The 16,307-nt window shown below is 40.2% G+C and overlaps 1 protein-coding gene across 3 annotated transcripts in view; it reads right to left on the bottom strand.

Annotated features, from left to right (window-relative positions):
- Nucleotides 1-16,307, bottom strand: part of RAB38 (RAB38, member RAS oncogene family) — a 170,440-nt gene that overhangs the window by 149,507 nt on the left and 4,626 nt on the right. The gene's annotated exons all lie outside the window — the stretch shown is intronic.

Here is a 16,307-nt window from a genome sequence, read left to right as displayed (position 1 = left end):
AAAAGAAATAGAAATCAACAACTTAATACAACTGTAAACTGAATCACAGACTGTAACCTCATGAGGCCTCCAGGATGAACAGCTCAGTCAGTAAAGTGCTCTATTGGCAATCTTTAAAGAGTGAGCTAAACACATCATCATGCAGCATAGTTCTTAATTTTTGTGTGCAGGAGGGAATTTATTAATTCAACAAACATGTATTGAGAAACTTCTGGGTACCATAGAATATTCCAGATCTGTGCTGTCTAATACATATCATCATTCAGCCACATTCAGTTATTTAAATTTAATTTTAAATTAAGTAAAAGTAAATAAAGTTTCAAATTAAGTTCCACAGCACACTAGCTAATTACATTTCAAATGCTCAAAAACCATACATGGCTACTGGCTACTGTATTGGACAGTGCCAATATAAAACATTTCCATCATCACAGAAAGTTCTATTTGACAGTGTTGTCCTAGACACTTGGAATATAGTGATTAAAACATGTGACACTCTGCCCTCATGAAGCCCACATTTTAGTTAGTGGGAAGACAGATGATAAATAATAAATATAATAAATTACTAAATTATTTAGTATGTTAAAAGAGTATCCACAATCTACTCCAACTAGAGAGGGCAATAATAATTAACATCTATTGTATATTTACTATCGGAGATGTGATTTACATAAATGATCAGGAAGGTACAATTATTATCCCCATGTTTCAAAGGAGAAAATTGTGGCTTAGAGAGGCTAAGTAACTTGTTCATATTATACAGATGGTAAACTTTGGAAGCCGGGATTCAAACTTGACCTGTCTGAATCCATAGTCAAAGCCCATTTTCCACCATTACATGCTTTCAACTACTAAACCAGACTTATACTCACTCTCCTTCAGGCTTATATACCAGGAGTGTCTCATTCACTTCAACAGATATTTACTGGACATCTGCTGTATCAGTGCCAGTCACTGATCTAGATGCCAGGAATACAATGAACTAAACCTCTACCCTTAAGTAGTCTATAATCTATTGGACAATGAAGGCCCTCTGTTATAAAAAAAGAAAAAAGGATAAAGTTTAGAGTTTTGGAAACCGTTGGAATCAGCTAAAATCATTTTTTCTCTGATGCTTAATTTTCTAATTGAATATTAACAATATTGGTGGAGTTTCTTAAACGCAAGGAGCCCTGGTGGTATAGTGGTTAAGCGCACGGCTACTAAAAAAAGATCAGCGGTTTGAACCCCACCAGCCTCTCTGTGGGAGAAAAATGTGGCAGTCTGCTTCTGTAAAGATTTACTGCTTTGGAAATCCTATGGGGCAGCTGTACTCTGTCCTATAGGGTCGCTATGCGTAGGAATCAACTCGACAGCAATAGGTTGGGTTTGGTTTCTTAAGTACTCTAAGCTTTGCCATCCTTACCTGCAAAATGGCAATAATTATATGTACATCACAGAGTGGTCATAAGGATGAAATGAATTAACACATGTAAAGCACTCAGCACAGTACCTTAGAGCTATTTGGTACTTGAGTTTTTTCTTCCCTTTCCCTAGCATGTTCAAAAATATGGAAGACATTATGACCTGTGTTCTGAAATCAGAATCCCAGAAAAGAGTTTGATGAAAAATTATAGGTATTTCAGATGACTAAAAAAAGTGAACAAAATTGTATTACTTTTAGCCCTGTCTACTAGTGGCTGCTGAAAGCAGTTGCTAATGAAGACAGGGTTCATAATTTTTTAGACAAAAACCCTTTAAATATGTAACCAGCGAAAGAATTTTTATTCTAATTTGGGAATTTATTTAAGATTCTTATAAAGTTATATAAATTAAAACAATGTTAGGTGCATATTTAACAAGTCACCTTTTCTTGGAAGGAATAAAATGCTGAAAATAGGGTGTATTTAAGAAAATACAGGTCAACATACCTCAAAGAACACTTTGAACTTTACATTTAATTTTGAGCTCAAGATTATTTTCTAGGTTGCTCTATACACAGTGACACTGCAGGTTGTGAGGGGAGAATGATCCCTAAGCATTTAGTGAAAACAGGTAGAGGTCAAGGGTTCCCCATCCTGGGGAACTGACAACCTGGATGCTCACATGAGCACTGTACTCCCATGTGTCTGGTGTGCGCTGAAAAGAAGAGCATTTTGTCAGGACTAGCATGGGACAATCCTAAAAACATTCCTTACATGGGTCATATCACAGAAGCATTTTTTCCCCCCAGTCATCCAGTCAATGAAAGAAAGTTGCAAAATACTCTTCACATGACATAAAACCCACAGATGAACTTCCATTTTTCCTAAATGAGCTTTAAATTTCTCCCCCCCTCCGCCCTTTTTTTCATATTTGATGCAAACAGTGATCTCTTTTGATAATGCTCAGGGTGGCCATGACATCTCAGGTAAATAGGGGAAAAAAAGGCCTTTGTGATCATTCAGGACTCTGAAGGCCTCTAGGCTTTTCAGGGATGTCTCATGATCCCTTTCAGGGACTAATCAGATAAAGGGCAAAGTCATGGGTTATTCAATAATCTGTGCAGAAAGTTTCGTGGTAGAGTAAGGTGGCCCTTGGGAAGAAAGATTTTTCCATTTCAAATACATGGCATAGGATCATTTTTAAGACTATTCAAAAAGCAATGTACAGGCATACATCTTCATAACCAAGAAAACTGAACCTATTGCCATTGAGTCAATTCTGACTCATCGCGACCCTGTACGACACAGAAGAACTGTCCCATAGGGTTTGCAAGGATTCAACCTTTACACAAACAGACTGCTACATCTTTCGCCCACAGAGCTGCAGGTAGCTTTGAACCACTGACATTCTGGCTAGCAGCTGAGCTCTCAACCACTGTGCCACCAGTGCTCCTTTACACCTTCACAGGGGTTCACGAAGTAAAGTGTGTGTGTGTATGTGTTTGAGCTTGTGAGTGTATGTGTGTCCAATCAGAAACAAGGAGAAAAAAACTTATTTCTAGAAAGAAAACACCTTTGTATATTGAGGTTACTGGGCCAGCAGACTTTGAAAGCTTGTATTTTTGGCATTCCAGCCCAGGGTCACACTCAGATCAAGGCATTGCCAGTACTCACATTTTATCCTTCTTTTGTCAGCTGACAGCCTTCTCTGCTGTGTCTTATTAAACAAAAAAAAAAGTGAATCATGTAACTCTTAGTGTGTGTCTACATACAGGCGAAGCAGAGAGTTGAAGTATTTATTGTATGTGATTTACTTAAAAAAAAAAAAAAAAGACTACATTCAAAAACAGCCTTTCAGCTTAGATCATTCTTTTAACACATCTACTGAGTAACTAATATGGTCCAGGTGTTGTGCTCTGTTGTACCCTTGAGGAACTTCTAACCTAAGGACCATATTGGACGCCTGCACTGAAAATGATCAAATTCACAATGTAGGTTCCACTTAGCCTCCAAAGTTATACTCCACAGCCGTGTAATTGTGGCTCATGATTTACCTTTGAAGGGCGCTAAATGACAAAGCAATCAACTGAACTGCAAAAATTAACATGATGGCTTCAGTAATGATCAAACAACCTCGTGGCAGAAGGCACTGAATTAAAGGGCTGAAAGACATGAGTCTTTAGCCATGGTTCCCAGAGCACCCTTAAACAAATATGATTTTCTCCCTGAGACTCAATTTTCTCCTCTGTAAAATGCAGTTGGTCTGGCTGATCTCTAAGGTGTCTCCCCGCTATCATATCACCCTACTGGCTCTATAAAGCACCATTAAATCAATACTTGGCCCTTTGTCCCAACAGCCTGAAATGTACACTTGGTACCATGGATTTCCAGCTAAAAATACACACAGGCAATACAGCCATAATGTTCATTTAATGATATTTTCACTTGGTAATTTGTACTATACAGATGCTCTCAGTGGGCCTAGCAAAGCAGTGAATCTTCTGGTCAGGTGTAAAAACAGTGACAGTGTCAAGTTTTCTGTTAAACTGGGTGCACTCTTTTACCATTCTGTCCCTAACAGCTACCTCTGTGACCTCAGAGCAGTCATTCTGCCACTCTGAGCCTCACTTTTCTCATTGGCAAAATAAGGAAATTGGATTAGATACTCTAAAATAAATTCATTAGTGCCTTGGGCAACCCCTCTAATCAATCACATACCCCACACCCTCCATATGCAGGCATCTGATTTTCCACCTCCTGCTCCTATATTCCCCACCCTGACTCACAGTGTCACCATCTACAGTGCCACCCGGTGTGACACCTTCAAGTGATCTTCTAACTGCTTCCTCACTCATACATCCAGGGGTCTCTAACATCCTACCAACACTTATACTTCAGAAATGGCTATTGACTCTGTCCCTGCCTCCATCCAGTTCAGGCCCCCAATGGTCCACACCTGGACCCCTGACAGCTCCCGAACTCTCAGCATCTAGGCTCTTGCCAATTCCATTCTCCCTTAATATAAATTGTTTTAAAACACAGGACTTCAGACAGTTGTCATTCTGGCAGCATAAGAAGTCACCTGAGGAATTTGTAAAATACCCCTTCATGGGACACACTCTTCGGAAATCCAGATTCTGTTGGTTGTGTGTGGAGTCCAGGAATATGTATTTCTAAGCACTGCTGGGTGAAATGGATGTACAGCCTAGTCCTGAAATTTCTATTCCTATCAGAGTCCCCTTTTAAAAATGTAAATCTTGGCATTACACTCTGCTGCTTTGGCACTTCAACGGCTCTTACATGCTTAAAAAGAAAGGCAGCTTAATTAAAACAACACATGATGTCTGTACTTTGGATTTTCTCACGCGTTCACATCTCTGTTCCCTCATCTGGAATGCTGTCCACATCTCTCCTCCCATTCTGTTCAGTGAATCCTATGCATCCTTCAGTTGTGCCACATTTACACAGCCTTCCCGGCCTTCCAGCTGGAATCTGTGACTCCCTTCTTCACAACCCTGCACATTGTCTTTATTCTACACCATTGACACTTCTCATGCTATGTATTCATGCATTGGTCTCCATCACGGCATCGTAAATGCCTAGCTCTCCACCTTTTGAACATAGTAAGAGATCAAGAAACTATGACAGAAATAAACTCAAATTAAGGTTCCTTCTTCTGCAGTACAATATCCTGGCAAGTAAGGTTTCCTCCAGTTTTTAGAGCTCTCGTGACTCTATGGCAGTGGTTCTGAAATTGTTTCATCTTCTCTCTTCACTACTTTGCCCACCCCCAAAACCAGTGACAAAAGGTATCAATTTATCACCATATTTGCAAGTCATCTAGAATTATGTATTGGAAATAACCTTATTTTATCTCCTCCGCCACCACCTGTTTGTCAGTTTATCATACTGTGGTGGTTTGCATGTTGCTGTGATGCTGGAAACTATGCCATCAGTATTTCAAATACCAGCAAGATCACCCATGGTACACAGGTGTCAGTGGAATATCCAGACTAACACAGGCTAGGAAGAAAGGCCTGACAATCTACTGCCAAAAATAAGCCCGTGAAAACTTCATAAATCACAACAGAATATTGTCTGACTCATTTTCTTTGGACATATCATCAGGAGAAAGCAGTCACTAGAGGAGGACATCATACTTTGTGAAGCAGAGGGCCTGTGAAGGGAAGGGAGACCTTTGGTGAAATGGACTGACACAGCAGCCAAAGCAATGGACTTGAACATGCCAGAAATTATAACATTGACACAGGACTGGATATTTCATTGTTTTACATAAGGTTTCCATGAGTAGGAGTTGATTTAATGTCAGCTATCTCTATGTCTTCTCCAAAAAATTACAAGCTGCCCTATGACCAGAACCAAATTTCTGTAGAACCATTGATAAGCACTGCACTCTGTACACAGTGAGTGTTCAGTGAGGTCTCCTTGCTGATGAAGGAATAACCCCTAATTTCTTACCCTTCCCCCCAGCAGACCACCACTTGTCTGTGTATTGTACTGAGGTGGCTTGCATGTTGCTGTGATGCTAAAAGCTATGCCACCAGTATTTCAAATATCAGCAGGGTCATCCATGTTGGACAGGTTGCAGCGAAGCTTCCAGACTAAGACAGACCAGGAAAAAGGACCTGGCTTTCTATTTCTTAAAAAAAAAAAAAAAACTGGCCAGTGAAAACCTTATGAATAGCAGTGGAACATAGCTTGATATAGTGCCAGAAGATAGCCCCTCAGGTGGAAAGACACTCAAAATACAACCCCTCAAAGTGGGGTTGACCTTAATGATGTGGACAGAGTAAAACTTTTGGGACCTTCGTTTGCTGATGGAGGAAGACTCATTAACAACCAGCAACATGCAGATGACACAACCTTGTGTGCTAAAACAAGAAGACTTCAAGCACTTACTGATGAAGATGAAAGACTACAGCCTTCAGTATAAATCACGCCTCAACATAAAGAAAACAAAAATCCTCACAATTGGACCAATAAGCAACGTCATGATAAACAAAGGAAATAATGAAGTTGTCAAGTATTTCATTTTCCTTGGATCTACAATTGACGGCCATGGAAGCAGCAGTCAGGAAATCAAACGACCTATCGCATTGGGCAAATCTTCTGCAAAAGACTTCTTAAAATTGTTAAAAAGCAAAGGTGTCACTCTGAGGAATAAGGTACACCTGACCCAAGCCATGGTGTTTTCAGTCACCTCACGTGCATGCAAAAGCTGGACAACGAATAAGGAAGACGAACAGACACATTGATGCCTTTAAATTAATGGTGTTGGCGAACAATACTGAATATACCATGGACTACCAGAAGAATGATCAAATCTGTCTTGGAAGAAGTACAGCCGGAATGCTCCTTAGAAGTAAGGATGGCAAGACTTTGGATTTCTTATCAGGAGAGACCAGTCCCAGAAGGACATCATGCTCAGTAAAGTAGAGGGTTAGTGAAAAAGAGGAAGACCCTCAACGAGAAAGATTGACACAGTGACTGCAATGATGAGCTCAAACACAGCCCCAATTGTGAGCATTGCCACAATTGTGAGGATAGAGCAGTATGAGACAATGTTTCATTCTTTTTTACACAGGGTTGCTATGAGTTGGAACTGACTCAACAGCACCTAACAACAACCCAGCAGACCCATGCAGGCTTACCAAATCCTTTAGACTTTTCCTCTGTCATGTCTGTTGCGTTTATCCCTTTTTTCCACTCCCACTGAAATCACTCTAGTTAGAATTTTTGCAACTCATCTCATTCATTCAACAAAAAATTTTTTGAATGGTTATTGTTCAGGCACTATTCTAGCCACTAAGAAAGAAAAAAATTAATGATTAAAAATCTGTGCCCTCATGAAGCTTATATTTTAGTTGAGAGAGATAAATAATAAAATAAGTTAAAAAATATACGTTGTACTACATTAACTGCTAGAAAGTGCTATGGATAAAAATAAAGCAGGAAAGGGGAACAGAACATGTTGGAGGTGGCTGTGGTGGTGGTGAAGAGCTCGGCTACTAACTAAAAGGTCAGCAGTTTGAATCTGCCAGCCACTCCCTGGAAATCCTATGGGGCAGTTCTACCCTGTCCTATAGGTCACTATGCGTCAGAATCAACTCAATGGCAACAGGTTTGGTTTTTTCTTTTTTTGGAGGTGGGAGCAAAATTAAAGAGGGTATAGTGGCAGTGGGATGCAGACCTGAAATTCTCATAAAAAGACCAGACTTAACGGTCTGACTGAGACTGGAAGGATCCTGGAGGTCATGGTCCCCAGGCCTTTTTAGCCCAAGACAGGAACCATTCCCAAAGCCAACTCTTCAGACAGGGATTGGACTGGCTTATGGAATAGAAAATGATACTGGTGAGGAGTGAGCTTCTTGGATCAAGTAGACAAAGGAGACTATGTGGGCAGCTCCTGCCTGGAGGGGACATGAGAGGGCAGAGGGGGTCAGAGGCTAGCCGAATGGTCACAAAAATAGAGAGTGGAGAGATGGAGCGTTCTGTCTCATTAGGGGGAGAGCAACTAGAAGTATATAGCAAAGTGTATATGAATTTTTGTATGAGAGACTGACTTGATTTGTAAACTTTCACTTAAAGCACAATACAAATTAAAAAAAAAAAAAGAAAGAAACATATGTCCACACACACACACACACACACAAAGAGGGTATAGTGAGGGCCTCATTGAGAAAGTACCATCTGAGCAAAGACCAAAAAGACTTAAAGCAGTATGGTATATGGATATTTAGGGGAAGAGGGCTTCAGACAGACGGCACAGCAAGTGAAAAGATCTTGAGACACAAATGTGTCTGGCAGATGTTTGGAGAATAACCAGGAGACTGGGGGGTTGCTGGAGAGGACTAGCAAGGGGAGAATAATATAGGATGAAGCAGAAAGATCACCTGGTCTTGGGCCAGTATGTAAATGTTGTCTTTTATTTTGGTTGTGAGAGGAAAGCACGGAAGGATTTTGAGTGGATAAGAAACAAATCGACAGCAGTAAAAGAATAATTATGGGTGCTTCAATGAGAAATGACTTCTGGGAGTCAAGATCAGAATCAGGGAGACCATTTAGGAGGTAGTGCAATAACACAGTACAATAATACAGAAAAAATGAGGATTTGGACCAGAGTGGTAGTAATGAAAATGGCAAAGTTTGGATGGTTTCTGGATATATTTTGGGGGTAGAGCTAACAGATGGGATATAGAGTATCTAAGTTATCTAGTGCTGCTATAACAGAAATACCACAAGTGGATGGCTTCAACAAATAGGAGTTTATTCTCTCACAGTCTAGTAGTCTAGAAGTCCATATTCAGGGTGCCAGCTCCAGGGGAAGTCTTTCTCTCTCCGTCAGCTCTGGAGGAAGGTCCTTGTCATCAATCTTCCCCTGGTCTAGGAGCTTCTCCATGCAGGGACTCCGGTTCCAAAGGATGCTCTATTCTTCTGGCTCTTGTTTCTTGGTGGTATGAGGTCCCCGTGTCTCTCTGCTCACTTCTTTCTTTTATATCTCAAAAGACACTGGCTTAAGACACAGCCTAATCTTATAGATTGAGTCTTCCCTCATTAACATCATAGAAGTAGGATTTACAACACATAGAAAAATCAAATCAGATGACAAAATGGTGGACAATCACACACCCATGGCCTAGCCACAGTGACACACATTTTTGGGGGACACATTTCAGTTCATGACATAGAGGATGAAATTATTCAAATGTGACTGCAGGGTTTTAGTCTGTAAAGCCTAATTCTGAATTTGCTGCTAGCTAAGATTGAGATAACTTTGGGAGGTTCAGTTTTTGTTGGGTTATTGGGAGTTCTAATATTTTAAGTTTGAGATGTCTGTTAGGAAGACACGTTGAGTAAGCAGTTCGTTCCATGAGTTCCAAGGGGAGGTCAGGGCTGGAGATACAAGTTGTACCTTAATTTCTGCACATCTCTGCCAGATTCACCTTCTCAAAGCACTGTTTCACCCTATTACCTCACTAATTAAACACCATCAGAAAGTCCACTACTGCCTATAACCAAAAAGTTGTTGCTGCCAAGTCGATTTCAACCCATGGGGGGCCCTATGTGCGTCAGAATAGAACTGTGCTCCATAGAGTTTTCAATGGCTGATGTTTTGGAAGTAGATCACCAAACCTTCCTTCCAAGGAGTCTCTGCGTAAACTCAAACTTCCAACCCTTCAGTTAGCAGCCAAGCATGTTAACCATTTGCACCACCCAGGGACTCCTTACTGCCTGTAGCAGACACCAAAAATTAAGGCCCTTAGTTGGTCTGCTAACGTGTTTTGTGGCTGCCAGAGGATTTAAAAAACAATTTGAACTATTTCTCAACAGTCATAAATTGGAATATTTCTTATAAATATACAGATATTGGAATATCTTGAAAGCTCAAACAGTCATAAATCCTGTGTCCACATTTTAGGAATACTGTCTAGGAGTTAGTTCATTTGAGCTGACCAGTATCAAACTCCCTATCTTAAAAAAAAGTGCTGAGGTAGTATTTCTTTCACATTGTCATGTATTACAAACTGTCTTAAATTAAAACTTATATACTGATATCAATTTTGTAAGAACAAATCTAACCCAGAATTGAGAAATCAGTGAAACTTATAAAATTTCATTTTAAAAGAAGTCAATGCTATTCATCATCTTGATAATGGTTACCTAGGATCTCATGATTCCTTTCTCCAATCTTTACATAATAAAGTAACAGTTAATACTTTGGCTTGTCTCAGTACATCCATCTAGGTTTATAAGGAGCTTTGTGGTGAAACAAAATGGGAGTCCAAGTTGTGAATAAGCTTTGTTCCCATTTCCTAGGAAAGTATGGAGCAGTAGTTTGGATGTCCAGAATTAGGAACATCTTGAAGGATTTAGAGACCATCTTGAAAGATGACCAAGTGTTGGCAGATGGAGAAAAGAGATCATATGTCTTACCCTCTGGGCTCTAATGGGATTTTTGAGGTTGCACATCTTGGGCTACAAGTTAGAGGCCAAATCCTCAGACTGAGTTCAGGCTCCTTCCCAACACTATGCCAAGCTAGGCTGTGCTAACACTTCCCAACACTATGCCAAGTTCTGCTTCTTCCTTTCACTTATTCTTACTCCAAGGTGCTCCCACACCTACTGGAACATATCCTCTCCCTTCTCTACCTAACGAAATCCTGTCTATTGTTCAAGGTCCTTCCCAAACCCCACCATCTTGGAGCCTTTTCTGAATACTTGGCCCCACAGTCATCTCTTGCCTCCTCTATGTTCCCATGTCACTGACTGTATCACTCACCCATTTAATCAGACCTTGCCTTGTACTACTTTTTACGTGCTACAAACCTCTGAAGCCTATATCCCCCATTACACCGTAAACTCCTTGAATACACTGTTCCCTTGTGTCTCCATAGCACACAGTACTCTGAGAGAGAAGCTCTTAGCCTGTGCTCTCCATGGACTTGTGAAATATAATGGAACTGGTAACATAAGTGCTCTTTACATAATGAAGTAACAAATAATATTGATTTCTTATTTGCAAGAGAGAATCCCAGTAGGGAAAGGAGTGGACAGAATAAAGCAAGATCTCTTATCCAACTCACTTTTTCTGTCTTGCATGATCCATTCCGAAAAAAATTATCCTCAATTCGGAACCACTCAAGCTCTTTGCCTAATTTTCTTAGTTCCCCTATAAGCAATGCCTCTTATTTCATCTCATGGCTGGCCATCACTTCAAGGACTCCAAATTTAAAAGATAGTCTTTGAATTTATATTTAAATTGAAAGCAGTGTGTATGTGTGTGTGTGTATGGGAATCCTTGGTTGGTACAAACTGTTAATATTCTTAGCTGCTAACTGAAAAGTTGGAAGTCCTAGTCTACCCAGAGGTGCCTTGAAGAAAGAAAGGCCTGACAGTTTACTTCCAAAAAACAAAACCAATCATTGAAAACCCTACGGAGCACTGTTCTACACTGACACACGTGAGGTTGCCATGAGTTGGAGCTGAACTCGATGTGGCAATTGACGGAGGTGGTGGTGGTATGTGTACGAAAAGAATGGTAGTACAGTATCCCAGCATGTGTTTTTGTCAGATTTTTTAAGACTGAGTCGTTTAGACTCAGCTTAAATGAAGTAACTCATTTGGATGGAAAAAGGAGATGATGCAATGTAATACTCAATGGTGGGTGGAAGGGATAAATGAAACAAAGTCACAGGCAAGAGACTGGTATGAATCAAGATAGAAGGACCAGCATCTCATGCTTTTAATTAAACAAACTAACCAAAAATATCCCACTGAATTAAAGTCTGTGTAGGCTCAAATGTATTCAGTAAAAAGCTATCTTTGAATTATTTAACATTTGACACAACACCTCTAAGTAACCTCTAAAAATATTTTTATGAAAGACTCAAAAGAGATCCTGAACTCCAAGGGTTTCACTTTTAAGGAATTTCCAGATTCCTCTAGAGTTACAGTCCCTAAATGTGTGCCAGGGTGCTCTGGGGTACCTAGTGAACTCATAGGGGTACAGCAGGATATTTGACCTTTTCAGGGCAAACCCAGCATTACTCAGCATCAATTGGACTTCGTGGGAACCACAGTTTGGTAACTCACAGTTGCAGCATTAGATCATACTACCTTCCTTTTGATGTCATCATATCTTTGTGAAACTGGGGTTTTGGCAGTTTCTGTGATAAAAAGAAATAATCACCTGAAAATCAATATGAAACGGGAAATGAGGGTGGCGGTGTCCACTCTGATTCAAAGGTTTGAGATGCTCAGTGCCCCAAAGGCACACACATGGCATTAGTAAGTAACTGTAGTTTTAAAAACCAGAATACAAATGTTTTTCTTTCAATTTATGTGTTCTTTTTTTTTTTTTAATGAGTCTTAAGTTGTTAGAACATAAATACTTTTTAAGCTGTTTGGTCCTGACTACTTAGTAAACACTGTTAGATATTTCTTTTGGCCTGGTGACACTGTGAACAAATCACTTTGGTGCTAAAAATTCTGTGAACTGAGGGCGTTTGGGAATCTCTGCTGTAGTCTTTAGAGTCTAGTCTAGAATAGTGTTTTCTTTAAGTTTAACACACAGACATGCACATGCACACACACACGCGCACTTCTATCACCATATAGGACTTAATTTTCCCTCTCATATCATTAATTCTCAAACTTCAGATGTGTGTCCCTAAGGCACTGGAGCTTTCCTGGCTAAAAGTAATTATGATGATAAGAGCTAATAAGCCAAACCAACTATATGGTCTCAGCGATGATGTGGACAAAGACTTTGGCTCATTTGATTCTTAGCACTATGCTAAAGAGTAAAGATTCAAACAATAATAATTGACTGCTTTAAAATATATAATGTATATCCTTTAAATGCAACTTAAACAATCCATGAGCTGTGAAAACTCTCACACTGTTTAACATGCATTAGGAGGTAGTGAAAGATGCCCTAGTATTTCAATGGTTAAGTGCTTGGCTGCTAACTGAAAGACTGGCAGTTCAAACCTGCTCAGCGGCTGAGCAGGAGGAAGACCTGGTGATCTGTACCCATAAAGATCACAGCCTAGAAAACCTATGGGGCAGTTCTACTTTGTCACATGGGGTCACGAGGAGTTGAAATTGACTCGACAGCATGCAACAACAACAAAAGAAGGCAGTGGAATGGGGTTGTTAGAAAATGGGATTTATAGCTAGACAAACCTTGGATCATGTGCCACCATGACTACTTACTATCTGTGTGACTTTTGGAAAGTTCCTCTGTGTTCGTTTGCTTGTCTGCTTTCTATTTTGCCTGAGCATGTCTCTCACCTCTATAAGGGGACTAATAGTAACTCCTACCAGATAAACTCACTGTGAGCAGTAAGCGAAACAACACATAGAAATGTTTAGCACCATGCCTGACAGAGAAAGTACTCAGTAAATGATACTGCAGTAATAATATCACATGATATTGCAAAAATACTTACCAAAACAGTATTAAATAATCATATTCATGATTATTTTTTAAATATCTTTATGACCCCTCAAGACCAGGAGATTCCATAAGAGCAAACAACAACACATCTTATTCACCCCTAAAGCCCTCTGCCTGTCAGCTGAATGAACACATTTTCCCAAGCAGATTGTATACCTCTCAAATCCCCCAAGTTTCAGAACTACATTTTGAACAAGTAAAACAAAACAAAATCAAGTATCACTTCAGACCCCAATGAGAGTTGCTGTGTTTCTGATAATAAAGCTACAATAAGATCTTGGCTTTCCCTTTAACCTGGCCAGGCCTCAAGGACTCCAGTCACTTCTTACTCACACGGACACCACAGGCTCCTCTTTCAATAGCTCTAGGATCTGGTCTAGCCTTTTCTCTACCTATCAGCCTTCCCATCACCTTGTCCCCACCTATTTCATTGTTTTCATCATGACATATATACTACACAGGCCATAGGGAGGCACTGCAGTGATTTTCTGGGAAGATAAACCTGGCTTTGGTACACAATGAGAACTGGAGGGAAAAGAAACTAGAGCTTAGCTAGGTGGCTATGACAGCAAAACAGGTAATAATATAGTGCTATACCTGGTCTAGGGGAGTGGCAAAGAGAGGCATAATTACCATTAGACTTGGAGATTGATGGCATATGAGGGTCAAAGGAGAAGAAAAGATGGCAGAGATGATAAATCTATGTGCCTGGGAGAAAGGTAGTGTAGTGAACACAAACTAAGAAGTCCAGTGCACGGTGAAAGATGTGTAGTGTAGACTGCTAGGTAAGAGCACTGGTGGCAAAACAGTTAAGAGCTCAGACTGCCAATCAAAAGGGTCAGCAGTTTGAATCCACCAGTTGCTCCTTGGAAATCTATAGGGCAGTTCTACTCTGTCCTATAGGGTCACTATGAGTCTGAATCAACTCGACGGCACACGACAATAGGTAAAAGCACACGAGACATCACGCTAGCTCAGAGGCTTTGTCCTGCTTACTCAGATTTAATTTGAGAGTAGAAAAATGTGGTATGGACAGGAGCTCTTTGAAATTACCTAATCAGTACACACTAATATTAAACAGTGATTTGCTTACATTATCATGTATACTAAACTGTGACCTTCTTGAAACCAAGGATCAAGTCTTATTCAATTCTATATCCCTCTTTGTTTTCCCCTCAGCTAGCACAATGGCAGGCTGGCACATACAAAGCATTTAATATGTACTTGCTCAATAAACCAACAACATGTAAAAGAGCTGATCCTCCCCACCCCCATGTTCTCTCAAGCGACTTGGCTTCCCTTAGTCAAGCTGCTACCTGCTTTCTTATCAGAACCAGTCCTATAAAGCCCTACGTACCTACTGCTCACCTATCTTTGACAGGTGCAAACTCCATCATCAATAGCTCCGCAAGAATCCCTGAGGTGCTTTCCCCACATACCCCACATCGGACTTTGAAAGTTCACCACTTTTGCTCATTGTACATATTATTTACCGTAAGCACAGCATGTTATTCCACATGGTGTTTAGAAAATCTGTAATTAGCCAGGCCAGAAATGAGGCAGTAAACTGCCAAGCAGAGAGTGACTTAGATGTAACATGCTTTTTTTTTTGCTCGACATAAAAAAACCCAGTGCCGTCGAGACATACTCGTTGCTAAGTTAGCTTTCTACGTTCCTGGATCTATTAGCCGTAATATTTAAGACCCCTGATTCTTATAAAACTCCACAGAGTATCAGTCTTCCATAGTTAGGTACTAAGGAAATGGTCGAGTCCAACCCCTTCATTCAGTGGAATTTTACAGCTGATGCAAAAGCACTCTAAACCCAAAAACTAAACCCACTGCCGTCCAGTTGATTCCAACTCATAGGCACCCTATAGGACAGAGTAGAACTGCCCCGTAGAGTTTCCAAGGAGCAGCTGGTGGATGCAAACTGCCAACCTTTTGGTTAGCAGCCAAGCTCTTAACCACTGCACCACTAGGACTGCTACAAACTCAAAATCACCACACCTGTGTGACCCAGGTAGGTCTCGCAGTTCGTGATGGGAGGAGTCCACCATCTTAGGGCTCCTGACTGAGCTGGGGATACCTGCACCTTCTTTGCCTGTTGGATAGCTAATGTACTCTTCTGCATCGTAGTCACTTGGCTTACCTTGTAAAATAGATGTGCCCTGCATGGAAATGTTTTTCTTGTCAACTGGATCTTGTTTTACATGTTTAGATGCATTTGTTATTTAGGAGAACCCTGCAGTGAATCTTTTACATGGTAAAGAAGCACTCTGTAAAGTGTCTGCCAAATTGATTTTTTTTCTATTCTACTCATTAAACCTAGAGTTGGATTTTCTGGTGACCAACAGACTCGATCATCTCTTTCCCATGTACCTCAAATACACATGCACACACATACATATACACACATATGCATACATAAATAGTACACACACATAAAAGCTGGAGTTAAACAGACCTGCTGCTCCTGTTCTTCTCTGCCACTTGCTAGCTTTTGTGGCCTTGGGCAAATTCTTTGCCTCACTAATTCTCCATTTTCTCTAATATAAAATGGGTGTAACACCATCTGCTCTGTCTACACCTTCAGCAATGCCAAGAAGGTCAAGCAAATAGTTTATAATAATCACAATTACCACAAAAAAGTAATAGCTAACATTTATTCGGCATTAATTATATGCAACTTTATTATGTATAATTTTATATGAATTAACTCATTTAATTCTTGTAACAACTCTAAGATGCAGGTTCTGTTTTCATTCTCCACTTTACAGACAGGAAAGTAAGGCATAGAAGTTAAGTAATTTGTGCCAGTCACAAAGCTACTAAGCAAAAAAGTTGGGATAAACGTCACGTACTAGCAACACCAAAAACACTGTGAGAACAACAGATATTAGAGCTGATAGCTACAACACA

Source organism: Loxodonta africana, chromosome 7 (assembly GCF_030014295.1).
Source record: "Loxodonta africana isolate mLoxAfr1 chromosome 7, mLoxAfr1.hap2, whole genome shotgun sequence".
Classification (NCBI taxonomy): Eukaryota; Metazoa; Chordata; class Mammalia; order Proboscidea; family Elephantidae; genus Loxodonta; species Loxodonta africana.
Note: the sequence above shows the minus strand (reverse complement) of the source record. Positions and strands in the feature narration are given on the sequence as shown.